Here is a 22,642-nt window from a genome sequence, read left to right on the forward strand (position 1 = left end):
CAGTACCCAGATGGGTGGGAAGGCACAGTGTCAGTCCAGGACCTGGCTCGAGCAGGGGCCCCAGCATGGGAGATGCACCCAGAAGTCCTCACCAGCGACCAGCCAGTCCCAGATATCGTCCAGTTAAACAATCTTTTACCTCCTCAGGCCCTCACCCCCACCACCTTTGCAAACTCCAATGGTCCCACCCCCCTCAGAACCGATTCACACCACCACAGCTCAGTTTCCGGATGTTCAGCGTGGCAGACATGACACAGCCCCGTAAGAGCCGATGACGACACCACTGGTGCTGCAGTGATCACAGCAGCCGTTAAAGGACATAATCATTCACATAAAAAGCAGTTAAAAACAGGAAAACACATTCAAAGAATTAGATGTCAGTTAAAACACAGGTGGTAGCTGAGCAGGAGTTAATGTAGGACAGACTGCGAATATCAAAACTTTGGATTTTGTATAAGCTGTATGAGCCCTGGAGTTGGAGAAAGAAGAAGTTAGTGAAGTTTGATTTAGAAATAACAGAAACAATATCAAATTTAAGACATACCCATAGACTGCCGCCAGCAAACCAAGCACAGAGTGAAATCATTTTTCAAGTGCCATCTGTTATCAGAGTTCCTTAGGCTAGAAGCGCATATTGGAAATGTGTTGGTTATCCCCTTGATTTTTTTTTTCAGTTTATCCTGCCAGTGTTCACAATACAACTCAGAAAAGTACACCTTTGAGAGAAGTTCAACCTTTGTGACTGGAATTTCAGCCAAATTAGATTTCCATGAGTTTCAATGATTAAAAGCAGCAGTAAATGAGATAATCATGTTGAGAGCTTTCTAATTTGAACATGAAATATGGACTATCTTTCATCTGCAGTCAATGCTGACTTTCAGTCGTTCGTGGTTATTTAACCTCTCTGAAGAGCTTATAAGACTCACCTTACTTCTGTAATTCAGCCTTTTCCTTAAGCTTTGGCCCAAGGTCATCTGGATTTAAGTGGCACAATGCAAATTGAGTTATAGTCAGCAAGCATTGAGTGAATATATGCCACTTGATAATACAGTAAAACCCTTGGTATCCTGCACCTATAGGGATTGATAGATGCCGGATAAGTGCATTTTCCGGTTGCTTGAGATTGTGCATTGCATGATTGGCAAAATAATGGTGAGGAGCATCAATTTTAAACCTGTTTTTTTTTACCTATTTATTGTCGTTGATTTTTTTAGCCAGTTGCTCGAATTCAGGTTAACAGGGGTTTTACTGTACTATCTGTTACCTTCTTTGCTTTGCTAATAGTTTAGAGTAGACCAATGATGCTATAAATTGTCAACTTGGAGTTTTGATGCTTAAATGTGGACAGGATATATTGAGGCTACTTTCCTCATTGCCTAGTAAATTCCTGGTTATAGGTGTAAGGATTAGTTTGGCTAAAGCATGTTTTTTTCTAGAGGAATGAAAATGGTAAAGGCAAGATTGTCAGCTTGGCATTCTAATAAATATCGATCTCCCATTTTAATCATGAATCAGTAATGTTTTGAATAATGTAGAATGCCTCCGATGATTTCAGTGTTTCATTTATTCATGTAGATTATCAAATTCCAAAGGAGATTTTGTGATTAATTGCCAAAAGCAAAAGTGAAATTAATTTGTAAGTATTGATTTTGGATGGATCGGAAACTAATGAAACCAACTACGTTACTGATTTATCTAGAAATCCACACTTTGAACCCTATGAAATGGTGATATGATCCTGCTTTAAAAAAAAACAAAAGTTTGAGAATACATTTTGACATGCAATTTTTAGGTAAAATAAACCACCTTGAATTCTTGACCTTTTTTCAACCACGTTCTGTGTAATATATGTCAAAATAATTGTGCAGTATTTTGGGAATAATAAGAATGTTGTTGACCTGTCAGAGATAATCCACCTGAGTACAAATTTAACATTTTATTGATAAAGTATTGAACTGATTAATGTTGCAACTTCATGTGCAGTAATAGCCTCAACATGCGAGATTCACAAATCTAGGTGTCTAATTTTTGCCTTTAGCTATTTGTATTCACTCCACAAAATATCAAGTAACAGGTGGAAGTATCTGGTTGAGCAAACGTTGAAGTTTATTTGTCATCTGATTGGGCCAGTACAATGCAACAAAACACCATTCTCCAATCCAAGGTGCAAAACAATGCAAAACACACTTGTAGATATATTACATACATACAGACAAACTCTGTCTGTGTGTGTGTGTGTGTGTGTGTGTGTGTGTGTGTGTGTGTGTGTGTGTGTGTGTGTGTGTGTGTGTGTGTGTACTACACATATATAAATATATATATATATATATATTTAGATAAATATTTTAATAAATAGTAAAGTAATGGAGAGTTGTTTTAGCAGTCATTCAGCAGACTTATTACCTGTGGGAAGAAGCTAGACCTCAGCCTGGTGGTTCTGGCTCTGATACTTCTTTTTCCTGATGGGAGTAGCTGGAAGATGCTGTGTGCCAGTTGGTAGGGGTTCTGCTTAATTTTGCAAGCCCTTCTTATACAATTATCCCAGTAAATTCCATTGGGGGTGGGGGTGACCCCAGTGATCCTTTCTGCTGCATTTATGGTCCTGTGGATTGACCTCTTCCAATTTGATGCTCTACCCAACAGTGGTTTTCAAAATGCTCCCCTAAACTCACATTTCACCTTAACCAATCCCTATGCTATAAGTGCTCTGTGATTAGTAAGCAATTGCTTAAGGTGGTATGTGGCTGGGAAGGGAAGGTTGAGAACCATTGCTCTAGACCCAATTGTTTCTGAACTATTTTGCTTGTTAAAAATTGTCATTGGCCCATTTCCTTTGGAGTTATGAAACTGCACACCTAACAAGTTAATTATGTATGATTAAAAACGTTTTCAAACATTTTCTTTACACTCACATACCACCTTAAACAATCCCTTACTAACCACAGAGCACTTATGGCATAGGGATTGCTTAAGGTGGAATGTGTGTTTAGGGGGGCAGTTTGAAAACCACTGATCTACAGCATCCTTACCATACTGTGATACTCAATAGAACTCCTTTTGAAAATTAACAGGATGGTGACAGGTAGCCTTGCTCATTTATGTCTTCTCAGAAAGCACAGTTACTGTGAGTATAAAGATATGAGGACCAGTTGAAGTTCTGAAAATATGTCATCTAGAATTAGCCGTGCTCCGAGTTGTATTTGCCAGGACATTTACATCATTGAAAGGCTACTGAAAAAATTGAATTTATTCAGTCGTGACCTGCCCTTAAAATGCTGAATAAACTAATCTGGCTAATTCCCAACCCATTCATTACCTTTCAAGCATGTCTCATGAGGAAGGCCATTCTCTACTGATCTTTGATTTAAATGGACATGCCTTGGTTTCTCCTTGCTCCTGAGACTATATGAAGAGCCCATCTAAAGGACTGTTGGGGGACATGAGGGAAGAAGTCCAGATGTCTTCAACTCCATGTATCCATTGCACAAAATCAGTGAACTTGACTTGAAAGGTGCATGTCTGAAATTTTGCCACTGGCAAAGTATGTTGGTCAGTTATACATCTGGTGGCTAAGTAGCTCCTGTAATAATGGGAATCCTGGCAATATTATGCTTCTCATGCGTGCAAGACCAAAGCTTGAAAATAGGGTCAGGATGACTGCCAGAAGGAACTTTGAAGCTGATAGGTGGAAGGATTGGAATTCCTGGTTGGTGAATCCTTCCAATTCATTGACCCAGGGTGTGGGGCTAGGGCACTGGGAACATTTAAAGTGGAATTTGATAGAATGTGATTTGTAAGGGTGTCAAAGCTTATGGGGCAAAGGTAGGAGAATGGGGTTAAGATGAAAAATACATTAGCCATTATTTGAATAGAGAAGCCATTCAATTGGCAGAATAGACTAATTCTGCACCAACATCTTTTTATCTTCTGAAGTTCATTCAGATCAAATTATATTTGTCAGCCCTTGAGGTACACTTTTGCTCTGAGGGACACATCTAAATAATATAAGATCGATTATTCTGGCTTCTGGTTCATCAGTTCTATTACACTGGACAACATTTTTTTTTCAAAAAGTTTGCTTCCTGAACAAAAATTGGAGATTATGATAGATAACTTCAAACTGAACACAAAGATAATTTCAGATTTTCTGTATCATGCAGGAAGATGGAAAAACATTAAATTAACTTTTATTGAATTTTGCATCTTTAATCACATAATGATGCTGAGACATTGTGTTAGATTTTTTTTGTTTGTACTCAGCATCTAATGCCTCTCATGTCAGTGTCCAACAACAGTCGGCCAGCAATGATTGATTCCAGTTGCCTTGCTACTTCTTTTGCATGGTCGTAATGTCCTGGTGAAAGATTTTACCATGTTTGTCACTGACTGCGCCAGGATCAGCATGGAAAGCAGTCAAAGTACGAATGCAGAAAATGCATTTTAAAAGGCACGTTGCACTTCATGGTTTCGTCTGCTTTAAGTAGACTTAAAATATGACAGGAAATCACAAAAATAGGTTACATCGAAAAAACTATATGTGATCGGAAAATTTTAAGATGATTTTTGTGATCAGCAGGCTTAAAACCATAAAATACATGTAAAAGAGTTCAGGAAGCAAAATCTTCACTGTTCAGTGTTATCAATTGAATTGAATGGAGTTTCATGGTATGAGGAATATAATTGATTCAGAGAAGAAGAAGAATTGTTTGGTTCTTCTTGTAATTCAGCACGTGGATGGAATTTGCATCAAAACAATTAATCATTGAAATGTGAACATTTTCACTAAATTAAATTAAATCAATTGGTCCTATAATCAGTCATTAAAACAACAAGGTTTGAATTTGCATTTAAACACATGATTGAGTAAACCATCATCTTGTGGATGCTTGATAATTGTGCAGATTCTCCATTTAGATCACTTTCCTCTTGCAAAAGCTCAATAGTCCTTTTTATGGAGGAATATATTAATTATGGTAGCAACATATGTTTCAACTATGATAATAAACAGGAGAGTTTATTTAAATAAATTACTGAAATTATGCATGCTAATTACCAAGTAGAGTAAATCTCAAATCTTCTGCTGTCCAACCATTCAGATAAATGAATTTTCAAATTTCAGCTAACCCCCTCCTTTGCCCACTCCTTTGCACCCACCTAGATCCTTTCACATACCCACTTCTTTCCAATGACCCCTATCCCCCTGTTATGCAGCTCCATTCTCCTCCCCATCTTCTCCACCTAATCCCCACAAACACACTCCTCCTGGCATATACCTTCTTTCACAGTTCCCATCAGGACACCATCCTTCTATTGCATGATGCACCTATCTCCTTCCTTCAGCAGCTTTACCCTCCTCTTCACCCCGGCTCCAAATGCTCTCCAACCACCATTTTGTTTCCCTTTGTCTTCTTCCATCTATTAATTTTTTCACCTGTCTCCACCTGTCCTTCATGCTTTTCCCCTCCTCCATCCATATATCACCCATTGATCTATTCTTCCTCTTTAATAGCACCTGTCTCCTCTCACCTCACTCATTCCTGAAGCAGGATCTGACCTAAATCTTTGACTGTCCTGTTCCCTCCATGGATACTGCCTGATTTGTTGAATTCCTCCAGCATATTGTTTGTTAATCATATTAAATTTAGTAATTCAGCATGATAACAGGCCTTTCCAGCCCACTGGGCATGCTCCCCAAATCGACCAATTAACCTACAATCCCCATATGCTTTTGAAGGGTGGTAGGAAACCAGAGGACCTAGAGGAAACCCATGCAGACAGAGGGAGAATGTATAAACTCCTTATAGAGAACGTCAGCGCTAGATTAGTGTTGCCCTAACCACTGCACTAAGTCTGCATTCTAGTATTTGCAGCCTCCTGCATCAACATTCAGAAATCCTAATGTTCCAGCATGAGGCTCACCAAGAGATAGATGTTTGCTTCTTTCTATACAACTTACCGGGGTCCAAGTATAAGTGCACCTTATCTACTTTTCAGTGCCCTAGTTCCCATAATCCCCATCCACTCACTCTTGCCCTAGTTCCTGCATTCCTTTTGACTCTGGTTCTCATGGTCCCTTCCGTTCAGCTGGATCACAGTCCTCGTGCTCTTTTTAATTCATAAGGACCCTGACTCTTGGGCATCCTTTCATTTATTGATCCACTGGTGTCCACACACTATTCAAAATCACTTCTTTAAAAACAAGTACATCAAAAGAGTGTTGAAGTATTAAGATGAATAACTTCTGATAATCCAGAAAATTGGTTTGTCAGACAGAATGAAAATCCTGAGAGTGCTGGATTAACAGAGCTTTAGCCTAATGAGGAGGTCAGGTTTGGTACTTTAAATAGTACTCTTGATTTTGTTTTTGATAAAATATTTATGAGGTTATTTTCTAACCTAAGGAAGCTTTTGGCACAATAATCTTGCCTATAAATTATATAAATATTTAAAAGAGAAATACAAAAACTGTAGGTGCTGAAATCTATTTGAAGAACTCAATGGGTCAGTGAGCAGATATATAAAGGAATAGTCAATGTTTCATGTTGGACCTTTTATCAAGACTAAAGTATGAAGGGAAAAGAATTAATTGAGGTGAATAGGCAGTGGGAGAGATCAAGAGGAAGGGGGAAAATATGAACAGGAATAGGTAAAGAAGAGATGAAAACTGTGGGATGTCAGGCAAGGCCAGTCGTAAAGTTGAGAAGCAAACCATCATATTCCACCTGGACAGCATTAAACCTAAAACATGGAAATTGATTTTTTTCATTTTAGGTCAATCCCATCTCCATATGGTCCCACTGTTTCCATTTCTTCTTTATCTGCGCCTGTTCTTGCTCTACTCTAGTTCTCTCTATTCATTCCCCTTTCCCAGTGGTGTCTCTCTCTACCTCTCCCACCCTCTGTCCTGTATTTATTACCTCTTGGCCCCTCCCTCCTTCTTTCCCCTTTCACATGCATAACATTACTTCCTTTGTACTTTAGTCTTTATTAAGAATCTCAACCTGAAACATTGACTGACCTTTTCTACCCATGGATAATATGACATTTGGGTGGATTTTGTTATTATTTCAATGAAGTGAACAGTGAAAAAGGTAAATAGTTTGTTGACATTCATAACAAGAGGATTTGAGTACAGTAGCAAAGGCATTTTGGTGCATTTGTTGAGATCACACTTGGAGTAAACTTTGGTCTCATTTTCGAAGAAAGGATGCATTTTTCCTAAAGAGATCACAGTGAAGGTTCATTAGTGTGACTACCGTATGAGGAGAGATTACGTCCATCCAATTTATTTTCACTAGCGATTAGAAGAATGAAAGGGATCTAACTGAATCTAAAACAAAATTCTGAGGACATGGCACAGACCAGATGCAGATAGGATATTCTCCTGGCTGGAATATTTAGAATGAGATGTCACAGTCTCAGGTTAAAGTTCGAGATTTCACGCAATTGATGAAGACAATTTTCTTCACCCAAAGCAATGAACCTGTGCAAATAGCCACCAAAAAATATTGCAGCAGTGTAATCACTGAATATTTAGAAGAAGATATCAATGTGAGAAATTGGAGCCAAATTGGAAAAGATCATCCATGGTTAATATGCCCAGCAGTTGAGCCCTCTGAATGAAGGAGGTCATTAAGCTAGAAAAGGTGCAAAAAGATTCATGAGGATGCGACCAGGACATGAGCACTTGAGTTATAAATAAATAAAATGGATGAGAGGGGGGGGTGGGGGGTGGTTTGGGAGGAAAGGGGGGGGGGGAGAAAAAGTCACTGTATATGTGTGAAAAAGAAATAGTGTATATCATGGCTAATGTGATTTATGGTGTGAAAAATAAAAAATTAAAAAAAAAAAGAGACTGGATTGGCTTGGACATTTCTTTCCATGGAACTTTGATATATATAAAATAATCAGGACAATGAGAAGGTGAATAGTTATGGACTAAAGTCGAGTCTAAAACTAGAGGCCACAGATTTAAGTAGAGAGAGGAAAGTTTAAAAAGGTATCTGAGGGGCAACTTTTACACCTAGAGAGTGGTGCAGAAATGGAATGAGTTGCCAGGGGAAGCTGTAGCGGTGGGTACAATTACATTATTCCAAAAACATATTGTTTATAGATATATGTTACGATGCCAAATATGACTAGCTGAGTTAGGCAGTTTAGTCAGCATGAAAGATTTAGGATGAAGGATCTGTTTCCATGCCGAGTGACTCTCCAACTGAAGGAGCAACCAACCCCATTATTTCTGAAAAGAATGCTCAGTGTCACTTCATATTGATGCTAGGAAACGGCTGTAGCAATTCTCTGATTTTCTTAAGGTAAAGGTTCCATTATTGTCACATATTGTCACACTTTACCTTCATAGTTATTATTTCTGACAGAGCTTTAATCATCCTCAGAAAGATCAACTGAAAATAAGCAAAAAAAATACAATTATCTTTAAAAATGCATTTTTTAAAAATTTCTTTCTATTTATTTATCTATTCATTTATTTATTTATTTATTTATTTATCGTCAACCCCCCCATCTCTTTGTCTGACCCCGACTGCCTGCCCATCTGGCCTCCCGATGTCCTGACTGAAAACCCTCACCCTGGTGTCCCGACTGCAGATCCTCGCACCCCCCCCTCCCCCCCAACCACCACCACCCGGAGCTCCTGACGCCCCATCCACAGACCTCAGTCACGGTTACACGAGACTCCAAAGCCTTGAATGTTGCAGTTCTCACCAGGGTCAAAAGTATGTAAGGGATAATGGAGTCAAGCAAGTGCTAATTAGGAATGAATTATGATGGGTTAAATAAGGGTGAAGGAAGAATGGAATGTGAGGAAGGGTTAAGCAAGTATAATAAAATAGGGGTCTTCAAAAACAGGATAGCAAGTCCTCTTTAAAAATACATTTAACAAAAATATGGAACCATGGTTTGCTGGCTTCCATTTCAACACATTTCTGAGCTCTGTACCCAACATCTCATTGAAAGGGGAAATTGCATGTAATTAAAATAAGTAAGCTCTAAAGCACAAAGCAGGAACAGTAAAAACAGTAGTAAAATAGTGTTGCTTGATGATATTGACTACAAGGGAAAGCTGTCATCGATGTAGGATTGAAATAATATTATCACAATTTTTTTTCTAAAACAATGAATTGAGTAGCAAAATATTTAGATTAATTGTGATTTAATTAGTTGATTTGATTGTTAATTTAAGGCAATTTCTTGAAGCACTGTTGATCAAATTGAAGTGCAAGAGAATGATCTCATTTGAGATGAGAAAGAGTTTTTCATTTTTAAATATTTTATTGGTAACTCAAACAAAAAAAAAGAGATAACCGACTTCAATCAATAATGAAAACAATACACGATATAAATCACCTTGCAAACACCAATCGAGATAAAATGAAAATGGACTTAAATCTTAAATTTAAATTTAGACACACAGCACAGCAACAAGCTCTTCTGGCCCACAAGCCCATGCCACCTAAACACCCCAATTTACCAAGAACCCATACATTATGAATAGTGGGAGGTATTCAGAGCATCCACAGGGAGAACATACAAGCTGCTCACAGACAGTAATGGATTTGAACCCAGGACACTGGAGATGTAACAGCATTGCGCTAACCATTAGTCTGCTCCCCTCAGTAAAGCAAGTACAGGAAAGAAGAAAAAGATGATATATACATTTATGAAGAAATACAATAATGTGCTCCAAATAAAGAGAATGACCTCTAAGCTTGTGGAGTGCAGAGCTGTGGGTACAAGTGGTGATTTCTAACTATTTCCACATTTTAAAAATAATTTTGCTGCAGATAGACACTGAACATGCAGAGATACAAAGTTGAAAAAGAGGTGGAGGAGTGACTAATGGGAAGCACCTGGCTGTGGGGACGTGTTGGTGAAGATCAGATGAAAATCAACCCTTGCCTTTCATTGCTTTGGGAAAAAAAGAACTGCTGAGATCCATGCAGAGACAAAAAAAAAGGATTTTTTTTTTGAAATTTCACAATTTCATCATGAAGCCCCTTAATATTTTATTTTTATCTTGGAAAAGATACCATATTGGAAGATGAAAATGATGTTGTTTGAAAGGGCAGGATTTGCAAAGAGCTACCATTTCCAAAAAAAAAAGAAATTAGAACCAGCTGATGTTGAGTAAAACATGGAATGGTATAGTATATGAGACAAAGGTTCATTTTTAATTTCACAAAAAGTTTGCAGAACATGCATCAATGGAAATTGATTTATCCTTTAGATCTCTTTGCTCTGGTCAAGGAATTCTCAGCTCATATCATCTTTATTGTCAGTCTCATGGGTACATTAAAAAAATGGCAGCATTGGTGGAGCTGCTGTTACAGCAGTATTGCTGCTGGGTCAGACCAATGGAAAGCGGAGTGCAGAGACACTGCAGTCCCGTCGGCTTCACCACCCAGTCTGACTGCCCTCAGCTCTGCATAGGCCTGTTAATGGAGCCAACGGTGGTTTTATTTAAAGTATTTTCCCCCTTGGGTTATGCATCCAAGATGGCAGCCCTTATAGTCAGCAGCAGACACGAGGCATTGCAGACTCTGAGAAAGGAGAAGACTAGTGCAGGGCACCAGAAATGGGGAGACAACCCTCCATTTGAGAAGGAAAGACAGAAGAAATGACCCACAGGATGGTGACATGGCGGCAGACCAGTGAGGGGTTCTGCGGCTGAAGAACACTGAGGTGGTGGGCTGTTGATGACTCAAAGTGAGGAATCCACATAGGCAATGGGCTTCTGGAGACTGGTTCGAGACTGGCTGAAGCGGTACCAGGTATTGGAACCGGAATACAAGAGAGTGCTGAAGGCGCTGAAGGCATCCGGATCATGTCAGAGGTTCAGACCTTGAGCTCAGGCTGCTGATGGTTTGAACTGGACTCTGGGATGGCTGCGGAGGCTGCAGCAGCACTGGAGGAAAATCCAAATGCACTCGATAACTCTGGAAGGACTCTCTTTTGCTTCTCTTTCTGTAACTGTCATAGAAACTTCAGGTAATTTTTTTTACCAATGGTGAATTTGTCTGCCTTACAGCAGACTAAAACAAATTCCATGCCACATTGCACTGTCTTTATTACACAATAAATGAATTTTGAATATTGAATATATTTTAAAATGTATTTTTGTACATCTATTCAGAATGTATCATTATATCTATGAAATGGCTCTTGCATCATGCATGCATTTAACAAATCTAGATTTTAGTTAGATTTGAATTCCTTGACTGTGTTTTACAATTATGAGCAAAAATACATTGAATATATTTTTGTTATGATTTTGCTAATAAGTTTTTAATAATTTGTATGACTTTTCCATCTTAACCTGCAACATTTCTTTCTGTGATCAACTTCTGCCTTCAAACTTTCAATAGGTAATGACCCCAGTAAAGGACTGGAGAATTACATGTTCTTTATTGAAGTTGTTGGACGTTCTTTGTATTGATCTTCTTACTGGTGACTAAAATTTAATACCTCTTTTATACATAAAATTCACACTGATATTTTTTCTTATTTGGATAAGAAATCCAGCATACTTTCTTATTTACATGATGGGGAGAAGGCAGGTAGGTGGAGATAGGTCATAAATTAGATCAGCCATGATCGTACTGAATGGCGGAGCAGGCTCGATGGGCCATTTTTGACCTACTCCTGTTCCTACTTCCTATGTACAAATTTAAAGTTACATGTTTGGAGTCTGAGAAATTGAATTTATCTTCTAAGTCATGGATGTACTCGGATATCAGGGAACTCAAAGAATAAATAAAAGTACGTACTGTGTTAGTCATTAGAGGGAGTTTGTTTATTGTCATGTGTACAGTGAAAAAGTTTGCTTTGCATGCTATCTAACAAGTCAATCCATGCAGAGTATTAGTAGCACAAATAAACACAGTATAGAGTGCAGAATAACAAAGGGAGATCAATTAAAACAGAGCAAGGGCAGCATTATTTTATTTGTGTGAGGTATGTTCAGGAGTCAGGTAATAGCAGAAAAATAAATTGTCCTTTATTCTGGTGGTGTGTGGTTTTGCTGCTGTTGAATCTTCCCAATGCGAGAAGCATGTTTGAGCTGGTTTTCCAAGATGGCAGGAAGTATAGATGGTGCCAATGGAGGGGAATGGGCATTGGTGTAATAGTCTAAGCTGCATTCATAACTTTATGCATTTTCTTGCTGTTTTGGATAGAGTGGTTCCACATAGTAATGCACCCTGGCAGGATGCTTCTATAAAGGATTTTGAGGAACTTACTGGTGTGCTTTCTTCAGGACAAGTCCTTAGATAATATTTATTTTGCTTTGTTGAGTGACTGATGGAAGAACTGTTAACTGGAGTGCAAAGTTGTTCACAGAGTATATTGTTAGTGAAATCATCTATCTAAAAAACTGATAAATCAACAATAACTTATTCTGTGGCAGTAAGACTATTGGAAACTACTTTAAATCCAATGCACTGAGTCTAAGGTTTTATGTATGATGTTTGTTTGAGTGAACCAGCGCGGACTTGAACGGCCGAGATGGCCTGTTTCCATGCCATAAATTGTTATATGGTTATACGATTTGCTGTGTGCATTTGAAGTCTGATGGCGCAAAAGCATTGAGGGCATTTCATTTAGCTACATGGTAAGACATAGTGCTTGCATCTGCACATAATTACATACAAAAGCTCTGTATATTAACAATTTTTTGGTTATCACTCAAAATTTTACTTGATTGATATCTACCGATGGCCCACACATTACATGAAATATTCATCCAGAAATTTCCCTTTCCCAGCACTGCTCTCCTGAAATAATATAGAATAATATAAAATTCTTAATAAGAACTTTCACAAACTAGCTCTCCTTCTCCAACCAAACATTCTTCTCCTAAAGTCCATGACCATCCTTATCCCTCCAAATTTTCAAATGTTTAAACTTCCCAATTATCATCACTCTAGCACTGATTTGAATGCTAAACAATTGAAGGGCTTTGAAGGAATGAATTTTAAAAATGGTGGAGCATGAGATTGCAATGGCTATTTCGGTTCTATACAATGGTACCCTACACATATTGTCTACAATCAGGAAACCTTAGAGAGAAAAAAAGAAATATGACCTAGACTTTAGACTGGAGGATCAGATTGGTAAGTTCTTGAGCATTTTAACTTACTGAAGTGAGCCAAACTGCAATAAACTGCAAAGCATTTCAGTGGAAATGCGAGGGAGGCTCTTTGAAGCAATATGTGAAAAGACAAAAGTGCAGCAAGCAGGGCATCATCAAAGTTAGACTGAAGGTTAACCTATTCAGACCCGCACTCTTGCAATCTTACTCACAAATTTAAGTTCATTAGGGAAGAAAATAGATGACCTGAGGCTGCATCTGAATCAGAAAGAGCTTAAGGGCTGCTGTGCTCTGGTGATTACAGAAACATAGCTCCAGGACTCCATTCCAGATTCAGTGATCTAGTTACATACAGTTTCCTTCAGGCCAGTGGAGATGCTACTGCTTCTGGCAAGACTCGAGGAGGACTGTGCATTTACATCAGTGAGAATTGTTGGACAATTTCCCTGTTGTAAAGAGCTTCTGCTCATCAGAGATAGAGCCCCTGATGGTGGGTGAAATGCAGACCTTTCGACCTGCCCAGAAAATTCATGGCCATGCTGATTGCTGGAGTTTATGTTCTACCTTCATCAAATGAGGGTGAAGAAATGAAGGAGTTTTATGGTGCCAGTTGTGAAACTGTGATGTTTGTGTGATTGTAGTTGGTGACTTTAAATAAGTCAACTTGAAAACTCTTCTACCACAGTTTCAACACCATGTCAACTTCGCCACAAGAGGAGAGAACACCCTCGATTAAGTGTAAACCAACATTTTTGTTGCCTAGACTGCGGCCCCTTGAACCTACCACGTATTCGTGGACCACACATCTGTCCTGCTAACTCTGGCATACAGACTGTTGGAAAAATGAATGGACAGCTTGCAGGGAGATCAGAACATGGCTGGGGTTGGGGAGGATGTGGGTTGGGAGCCATAGCAGTGCTATAAAACTGCTTTGAAAACATGGACTGGAGCTGTTTCAGGGAGGCAGCCACCTATAACCATTGTGTAAATATTAGCAAGTACTTGAGTTCAGTGACTGGCTACATTAGCAAATACATCGAGGATGTCATGGAGTTAAAATGCTTCACAAGCAGGGGTGTGTAGACCAACTGACAGAAATCACAATACAACATGGCTGAAAGATAGGATTGACTGATGCAGGTACCAGGGTTTAGAAGTTTAAGAAGGGAGAGAATGGGTGGGTAAGAGTGGAGATGGAGTAGCATTACTGGTCAGGAATAGTATCATGGCTGTGGAAATGGTCGACACTGTAGAGGAAGTGTCAACTGTATTTATGTAGGTGGAAGGCAGAAATAGAAAGGGAGCAATCACTGTACTGCGGGTAGTCTGTTGGTAACCAAATAGCCCTCGGAACAGGAACAGTGAAGTAGGCAGATTTTGGAATGGTGCAGAAAATACTGGGTTGTTGTCATGGGAGGCTTCAACTTCCCTCAAATTGACTGGCACCTTCTGACTGCAAGAAGGATAGATGGGGCAGAATTTGTCAGGGGTGTCCAAGAAGGATTCCTCACACAGTATGTAGATCAGACACTATATACCACAGATTGTTGTGGAAAAGGAGGGAAAAGATATTTGGGGCCTTGGCTATCATTTTTATATCTTCCTTGGCCTCAGGGGAGGTATCAGAGAATTAGAGAATTACAAATATGGTCCCCTTGTTTAAAAAAAGAAAATAGGGAGAATGCTAGGAATCTTACATCAGTGGTGTACAAACTATTGGAGACAATTGTTAAGGATATTATTAATGAGCATTTGGAGAAGTACAGTCCACTCAAAGATAGTCAGCATGGCTTCGTGAAGGGAAGGTCATGCCTTATGAGCCTAATTGAGTTTTTTGAGGAGGTAACAAAAGAAATTGATGAAAATAGGGTGGTAAATGTGGTGTATATAGATTTTAGTAAGGTATTTGACAAGTACCTAATGATAGACTCATTCTGAAAGTCATGTAGCATGGGATCCATGGAACCTTGGCTGAATGGATTAAAAATGGACTTGTATGTCTTATAAAATGATGCGAGAATAATAACCTGAGTATCAACATGGATAAGTCAAAGGAGATGTTTGTGAACTTCAGAGGACCTAGGATGACCACTCTTCACTACAATTAATAACTCAGTAGTGGAGAGAGTGGAGAGGGCCAACTCCTTGGATTTCACTTATCCTTTCCAAAGTGATCTATTCTGGACACACAAAATCTCCTCACTTGTCTAGAAGGCACAACAGCAGGTAAGGCTACCAGCCACCATTCTGTCATCTTTCTACAGGACCTCTATTGAGAGGGTTCGGGCCAGCTGCATCAAAGTGTGATATGGTTGCATTGGATGAATGGTCAATCCACAGAAGTATGAAAGTGACAAGAGAGGTTCACTGGGGTTCCCCTCACCCCATCAATGTGATTTATCAGGATCATTTTTAAAAGAGTGTTTGCAAAATCAGGGATGACTCTTGCCACCCTGCATGCAGCATCTTCCAGCTTGTCCCATCAGCAAAAAAAGATTCAGAAGTTGCAAACCCAGAACTTCCTGGCTTTTTCTCACCATATATGCATGTTCCAAATCCCCCTCACAAACCAACACTCAGGGTTTATCAAGAAACCCTGGTCTCTTATCATAATTTGGTCCATCACCACAATGTTTATTATCCAATATTAGCTCTTGGTTTAGCAATGTCAATTTTAAAATTCTCATCAATGCTTTAAATCATTTGCAAGTTTCAATCTCCATAAACCCTTTCAACTCCTCTCATCCTTTAAAATTTCTACTTTCTTCCTTGACATCTCTTGTGGATCCTTCAGTTTAAATGATCTTTAATACTTTAGCCTGCCTGGATCATAAATTCTGAATTTCATCCCAACATTCTCTACATCACTATCTCTCTTTCCTCTTTGAAACAATCTTAAGATCTGCTCCTGAGAACACTTTTGACCATATGTTCAAATCGCTCCTTAAATGGGATGGCACTTATTTTTCTTGTAATTTTCTTGTGAAGTACTTTTCACATACAATGCAATTTTTTTTTAATATTGGTGAATCACATACCAGTACACAAAAGCAATTTGCCTTTCAGTCTAAGATTTCACTGGCCCTTCAGAGCAAGAGTAAAATTATTTGGAATCATTTTCTGTTGCATGGCCGTGAAAGATGTCTGCTATGATTTCCAATCCATTTACTTGATTTGATTCACCACTGTGAAAGCTGTCGATATAAAATGCTTTAGGCATTTACTGCCAGCATAAAGTTATTTTCTTCTAAAATGATGAGCTTCAGCCTGCAAAAAATATAAATGATTTTGAATGTTTTAGATTTTTTTTCCTATTTCCACTGAGATAACTCTCCTTCAAACAGTTTTTGGAGGATTGCTTTGAATTATTTCCTAAGTTGATTGATGTAAATTTAATGACCATCTTCATGGACATTCTGAAAACAGAATGATATTTCCTTTTAGACCTTAATCAGATTAAAGCAAAAATGAGAGTTATTTAGATACATAAATACTGCAATTTATCCTTACAAGTAATGTTTTTGTTCCAATCTCTGTCCCAGTATCATTGTTTAGCCTCCAATCAAACATTGATATTGATACTTGTGATCAGCGGAAATGAAAACAGGCCTTAGAGAACAGTTATGTTCCTTGATTATAGTTTCATTTCCTTTCATTCTTGGTAGCAATCAAATGGGAGAGAATAAAGGAACTCAATTTATATTTTGATTTGTGATGAAGTTAAGAAACTAGAGTACTTTATTTTCAATGTCACCATTAATTGGGATTTGAATAAATGTTTTCACTTAATCTGCCCTATTATTTAATGGCGACTCTTCATTTGCCTTCATGGCAGGCAAAGGTAGAACTACATTGGGCATATTATATTTTTTGTATTATTACATGACAATAAAAGGAAACTTGAATCAAAATCATCTCCTTGTACTGTTTGCTTCAACTTTTTGGCATTCAATGAACCCTTTTTCCTCAATATTGAATAATTTAGTTGTAGATTAAGCAAAGAGCCATGTGGTTCATATTTAGGAAGGTTCTTTATTCTTATGTAGTTTAAATTGGAAAGGTCAGTTTGAAACAGAATAACCTTTGAACTTAACAAGAAATAGCTTGACATCAAAATGATTTGATAAGTCCAAATTCAATGGTCCCAAAACTTCTCACAAATCATTGCAATTTGTATCATAAGTACATCACTGCACTACTAGAAATACCATCTTTTAGGGTCACAACGGCAAGGCAGGTTAGCACCACACTATTACAGATCCAGTGACCCAGGTTAAAATCCAACTACCTGTAAGGAGCATGGATGTTATCCTAGAATCTGCATTGGTTTCCTCCCACCCTCCAAAAATATATGGGATTTGTAGATTAATTGGTGTACTTCGGCAGCATGGGCTCATAGCCCAGAAGGACCTGTTACTGCATTATATCTCTAAAAAAAACAGAAGCATGGGAAATAGAGTTGCCATAATATGGATTTAATCTCCTGCTTAAGGCAGAGGGTGTTTGCAGATGGAATGTATTCTGCCTTGATGTCGGTGACTCGTGGGGTTCTGTGGTAACTTTTATAAATAATTTGGGCGAAGAAGTGGAGCTTCTTCTAAGTTTGCAGATGACATGGAAGTTGGGGATGTTGTGGGCAGTGCAGAGGATTGTCGTAGATTACAACATGATCAGGAGAGAATGCAGAGTTGGGAAGGGAAGTGAAGAGATGTATTTTGGATGATCAAACTTGAAGACTGACAATTGGGAGGATTCTTAATAGAGAGATCTTGGAATCCAAATCCATAGATTCCTTCAGGTTGTCAAGCATGTTGATAAGGAAGTTTGGAAGGTGTGTGGTGTGCTAGTAAAAACTCATGAAATGCTAGAGATACTCAGCTGGTCTTTTAGCATCTATATGAGACAGAAAATATAGTGCCAATGTTTTGGGCCTGAGTCCTTCTTCAAGGAATAAGCAGTATATGCAAAAAACAAGAAATCTCAGAATACAGAGAGTGCTGGCCAGGGGAAGAATCCAGAGACCATCAAATGTTGTTAATTGGATATGATAAGGGAAGAGGTGAGAATTGATTATGTTTGTGTGAAAGAACACAGGGAAAAGGGAGAGAGACAGAGCTGGGGTAAGGAAATGGGAAAAGTGAGGAGAGGGTTTAAGGAAAGACAGAGGAGTTGATATTAATGCCATCCAGTTGGAGGTGCCCATTCAGAAAATGAGGTGTTGTTCCTCCAATTTGTGGATTATCTCAGTCTGGTAGTGGATAATACCATGGACAGACATGTCAGCAAGAGAATGGGATGGGGAATTGAAATAGGTGGCCATTGGGAGATCCACACTGCGGCGGACAGAGCCGAGATGCTCAACAAAGTGATCTCCCTGTCCGCACCCAGTGTATCTGATTTAGAGGAGACCACAACGGGAACATTGGATGCAGGAGATGATCCCTGCAGATTTACAAGTGAAATGTTGCTTCACTTGAAAGGACTGTTTGAGGCCCAGAATGGTGCTGAGGGAGGAGGTGGGGGTGCAAATGGAGCATCTCCTGTGGTCACAGGAATAATTACCAAGGGAATGATTGGTGGGGAGGGAGGAGTGGACAAGAGAGTCACGGAAGGAGCAGTCCCTATGGAAGGTAGAGTGGGGAGGAGAGGGGAATATGTGTCTAGTGGTGAGATCACATAATAATTGATGGAAATAGCAGAGGAGAATGTGCTGGATGCAGAGGCTGGTGAGGTGGTAGGTGTGAACAAGAGAAATCCTATCCTTGTTGCGCATGGGTGTGGAGGGGCCATGGTAGATGTGCAGGTAATGGAAGATATGTGAGTGAGGGCCAAGTTGATGGTGGTAGAGGGAAAGCTATGTTGTTTGAAGAAGGAGGACATCTCTGATGATCTGGCATAGAAGTTCTCATCCTGGGTGCAGATGCGATGGAGTCGGAGGAATTGAGAGAATGGAATGAAATCCTTACAGGGGACAGGGTAGGAAGAGGAGTAGCTGAGGTAGTATGGGAGTTGGTGAGTTTGTGGAGGATGTCTGTTGAAAGTTAAGCCTCCTGAGATGGAAACAAAGTGATTGAGGAAAGAGAGGGAATTGCTAGAGATGGACCAAGTGAATTTGAGGTCAGGGTGTAAGATGGCAGCAAAGTGGATGAACTCAACGAGCTCATCATGGGTACATGAGGCAGCACCAAATTAGTCATCGATGTAGCAGAGGAAGAGTTGAGGGGCTTTGCCTGTGTAGGTTAATAGCATGAATTGCTCCATGTAGCCAATAAGGCAGGTATATTGGGGCCCAAGAGGGTGCCCATGGTTACCTCTTTAACCTGGAGAAAGTGATGAATCAAAGGAGAAATTATTGGGGGTGAGTACAAGTTCTGCCAGCAGGAGGAAGGTGGTGGTAGAGGGGGACTGATTGGGTCTGTTGTCAAGAAAGAAATGAAGGGCTTTGAGGCCTTTTGTATGGGAGATGGAGCTGTGTAGGGATTGAATATCCATGGCAAATATGAGGCAATAGGGTTCAGGGAGGGCATGTGAAGTGTCCTGAATGTAGGTAGGAAGGACTGGACCAAGGGTGGAGAAAATAGATTCATGATAACTAAAGACCAATTCAGTGGAGCAGGACAGGTGGACACGTAGGGTTTGCCACAACAATAGGGTTTATGGACCTTGGGTAGAAGATAGAAACAGGCAGTCTGGGGTTGGAAAACAATAAGATTGGAGGCCATGCCAGGGAGGTGACCAGAAGTGATGAATTCAGAAATAGTGCATGATGAGTTTTGGTGCGGTCCTGTTGGAGGAGTAAGCAAGAAGAGGTGTCTGAGGGTTTGTCAGGGTATTGAGTTCAAGACCTTTAGGTGATGTTGCACCTTTATAAATCTCTGGTTAGACTACACTTGGAGTATTTTGTTCAGATTTAGTTGCTTCATTACAGGAAGGATATGGAAGCTTTAGACTGGTTTAGAGATTTACCAGGATGTTGCCTGGATTGGATAACATGTCTTATGAGGCAATGATGAATGAACTAGGACTTTTCTCTTTAGTGCAGTGTCTTAACAGAGGCATATAAGATTATGAAATGCATAGTTTGGGTGGACAGCCAGCTCCTTTTTCTTAGGGTGAAAGTAACAAATACCAGAGGACATCTGTTTAAGATGAGCAGAGGAAGATTTAGGGGAGACATCAGAAGTAAGTTTTTAACATGGTATTGGTGCCTGGAATACATTGCCGAGGATTGTGGTGGAGACTAGTACCTTAGGAATATTTAAAAGATAGGCACATGGATGTAGATAAAAGTAGAGGGTTAAGGGTGTCAGGTAGGGAAGGATTAGATTGAAATAGGGAAGGATTAGATTGTTATTGAGATGGTTTATAGACATCGGCATAACATCATATGTAAGGGCATGTACTGTGTTACATTGCTCTACAGGTATAATCATTTAAACAATTTTTGGTATTATGTTACAAAGACAAAGTGCAGAGTATAGAGAAAAACACAATTAAAAAACAATGCAAGGGCATAATCTTTTACCAATGAGAGATTCATTTATTATTTTATTTTGTATATCCTATTATATATCCTTTTATTCTGTGAATTCTGTGAATGTGTATGATTGGGACATTTGTTTTATTCTTCCATGACAGAAAGCCATCAAATGTTTCCAATTTAGCAATACTAAGGAGTGGATAGTCTAAATTTCTCTTAGTCAGAGGCAATAACCTGAAAGTTCTTCATTTCATCAATGTCCAATTTTTCATTTCTCATTTCAAGTGACTGGAGGGTTTTTTTTGGTGTGTGAGATGATCATTTTAGTGCTGGTTAATGTTTTTCACTGTGGACCTGTCCCAAAAAATAACTGAACTGACACACTTCAAACTCATATCAGATAGGACCATTCAAACAGGCAGATGGAGAAGATATTAAATTTATTAAAGACATCATTGAGGACTGGATCCAAGCTTAAGAGCTGAAGATTTAAAATGCTGTCCTGTTTCTGCCTTTCCATTTGCTACCTTGATCTTAGTGAAAGCATTTTAAGTTGTTCTTCAAAGCTACCGATGAGTGATTATACTCTAAATGTTTCACCATTTTAGTGTTTGATTACAGTGAAATTGGCAGGAAATTCTACAGATGATAGTAATGGACATTTTCAATGTGGTGATAAAGTACTTGCATTTATATCTTGCCATCACGTGTCTAAATCTTTCAAAATGCACAGTGTATTTAACATAAAAATGTATTGATCATCATATTATGGGTAATTGTCAGAGATATTTGACATAAATAGTAATACGATAAATGTTGTTAATGCATTTTATTATGTTATTTGAGGATAGGTTGTTGACCAAGTCCTCTTCAGAGTAGCCAAATTAATGTTTAAACTGCATACAGTTGATATGGTTTAATTGCATGAACAACGTTTCTGATTTAACATCTAAATAGATGAAATTTGAGGTAGTAAAGGATCAGCTTTGGCTGGAACTGAACTTTTCAACTTAGTGCTGAATCAAAGTTGAGTAAAGTGGTTCATTTATCAGAGCCCTGCTCAGGCCTGAATGGGGCTTAGAACAAATGAATAAGTTTCATCATGGGTCTCAGCATCATTAGAATAGAATTTAATTATAATAAAACATGCAGTCTCAATGTTTATCACTTCAATAAGAAAATAATTCATCATCGTGTCTGAAATAAACTAGTTGAAATTAAATCTTTTTAATTTTGAATTATTTAACTATGTAGTTCTCAATGTGATATTCTAATTGATATTTGTTGGAAATTAAATAATTTTATTTTCATTAAATACTTAATTTGTTACATCAGTGCTTTGAATTTATTTTAAAAGATTTAAATTTTATATATTATAAAGCCAGATTTACGTGTTTCTTTTTATTCAGTGATTAAATTTTCTTCTATGAACATAGAACATTGCAGCACAGTAAAGAACCTATGACCCATGATCTTGTTCCAACCTATATAAACATTCTCCACGACAATCTAATCCTTCCTACCTCATACCCATAACCATCTGTTTTTTCTTACATTCAGTCTCCACCCTCACCAATGCATTCCAGGCACTACCACTCTGCTAAAAAAATTATCTCTGATGTCTCCCCTGAACTTTCCTCCATTGAACTGAGACAGATGTTCTCTGGTATTTGCCCCAGGAAAAAAGGACTGGTTGTTCATCCTATCTAAGCCTCTCATAATCTTATATACCTCTATTAAGTCATCTCTCATCTTTCATCATTTTAAAGAGAAGAGCCTTCGCTCTGTCAACCTTGCTTCATGTGACATGTTCTCCAATCCAGGCAACATCCTGGTAAATTTCCTTAGCACCCTTTCCAAAGCATTTGGATCCTTCCTGTAATGAGGTGACCACAACTGAACACTGTACTCCAAATGTGGTCCAACCAGTTTGATAGAGTGGCTCTTGAAGTCAACCCCTAACTAATGAAGGCCAGCATACCATGCACCTTTTTCTTGTTCATCTCCTAATTTAAACACCAGACCCTAGATATTTGTGAGAAGGGCTGATCAAA

At 38.7% G+C, this 22,642-nt stretch overlaps 1 long non-coding RNA gene across 9 annotated transcripts in view; it reads right to left on the minus strand.

Annotated features, from left to right (window-relative positions):
- Positions 1–22,642, minus strand: part of LOC138757685 (uncharacterized) — a 74,885-nt gene that overhangs the window by 30,339 nt on the left and 21,904 nt on the right. For 5 of the 9 annotated variants that reach the window (XR_011353824.1, XR_011353818.1, XR_011353821.1 and 2 more), the window contains exons 3-5: positions 16,147–16,375; positions 10,861–10,989; positions 8,355–8,405 (exon numbers count right to left, since the gene is read on the minus strand). This is a non-coding gene — a long non-coding RNA (uncharacterized lncRNA). Of the gene's footprint in view, positions 1–926; positions 975–5,834; positions 7,219–8,354; positions 8,406–10,860; positions 10,990–16,146; positions 16,376–22,642 lie in introns of those variants that run through there. The other 4 variants (XR_011353819.1, XR_011353825.1, XR_011353826.1 and 1 more) reach the window with 4 other exon arrangements.

This window comes from Narcine bancroftii, chromosome 3 (genome assembly GCF_036971445.1).
Source record: "Narcine bancroftii isolate sNarBan1 chromosome 3, sNarBan1.hap1, whole genome shotgun sequence".
Lineage (NCBI taxonomy): Eukaryota > Metazoa > Chordata > Chondrichthyes > Torpediniformes > Narcinidae > Narcine > Narcine bancroftii.